Source organism: Sorex araneus, chromosome 1 (genome assembly GCF_027595985.1).
Source record: "Sorex araneus isolate mSorAra2 chromosome 1, mSorAra2.pri, whole genome shotgun sequence".
NCBI lineage: Eukaryota > Metazoa > Chordata > Mammalia > Eulipotyphla > Soricidae > Sorex > Sorex araneus.
The window spans coordinates 181046640-181047543 of NC_073302.1; the positions used below are offsets into that span (position 1 = coordinate 181046640).

Here is a 904-nt window from a genome sequence, read left to right on the forward strand (position 1 = left end):
AAGAAATTATATCATTGCACTGTGGCACTGTCGTCCCTGTGTTCATTGATTTGCTCGAGCGGGCACCAGTACCATCTACATTGTGAGACTTGTTGTTACTGTTTTTGGCATATTGAATACGCCCTGGGTAGCTTGCCAAGCTCTGCTGTATGGGAGGGATATTCTCAGTAGCTTGCCGGGATCTCCAATTGGGACAGAGGAATTGAAACTGGGTCAGCTGCATGCAAGGCAAACGCCCTACCTGCTGTGCTATCGTTCTAGTCCTATGTCATTCTCTGCCTTTTGGTTAAGATCAAGTGTAGTATCTGTTCTTATTAGTTTAATATCTGATATGTTCTCTATGTCATTACATCAATGAAATATAAAAATTTGACAAGATTCATCATCTATTTATTTGTTTTTAAGGCAAGCAAAATAAAGATAGAAATAACATACACCAACCGAGTAAGAGCCACATATGGCAAAATCACAGCTATCATACTATGACTGTATAAAGGATATTTTTCTTCTAATTTATGTATGGACTGGGGCGATAGCACAGTGGGTAGGGCGTTTGCCTTGCACGTGTCTGACCTGGGTTTGATTCCTCTGTCTCTCTCGGAGAGCCTAGCAAGCTGCCAAGACTATACCGCCCGCATGCAGAGCCTGACAAGCTACTTGTGGAGTATCCGATATGCCAAAAACAGTAATAACAAGTCTCACAATGGAGACGTTACTGCTGCTTGCTCGAGCAAATCAATGAACAATGGGATGACAGTGCTACAGTGCTACAATTCATGTATAAGACAAGGATGCCCACTCTCAATAATATTATTTTGCACAGTATTCAAAGTTCTAGTGAGACAAATTGGATAAAGAAAAGAAAGTAAAGTAAAATTGAAGAAAGGTGAAAATACCAATTTAT

At 40.4% G+C, this 904-nt stretch overlaps 1 pseudogene; it reads left to right on the top strand.

The window, feature by feature from the left end:
- Positions 1-265: 265 nt before the first annotated feature.
- On the top strand, positions 266-384 carry LOC129401103 (U2 spliceosomal RNA; annotated as a pseudogene).
- The last annotated feature ends 520 nt before the right edge of the window (positions 385-904 follow it).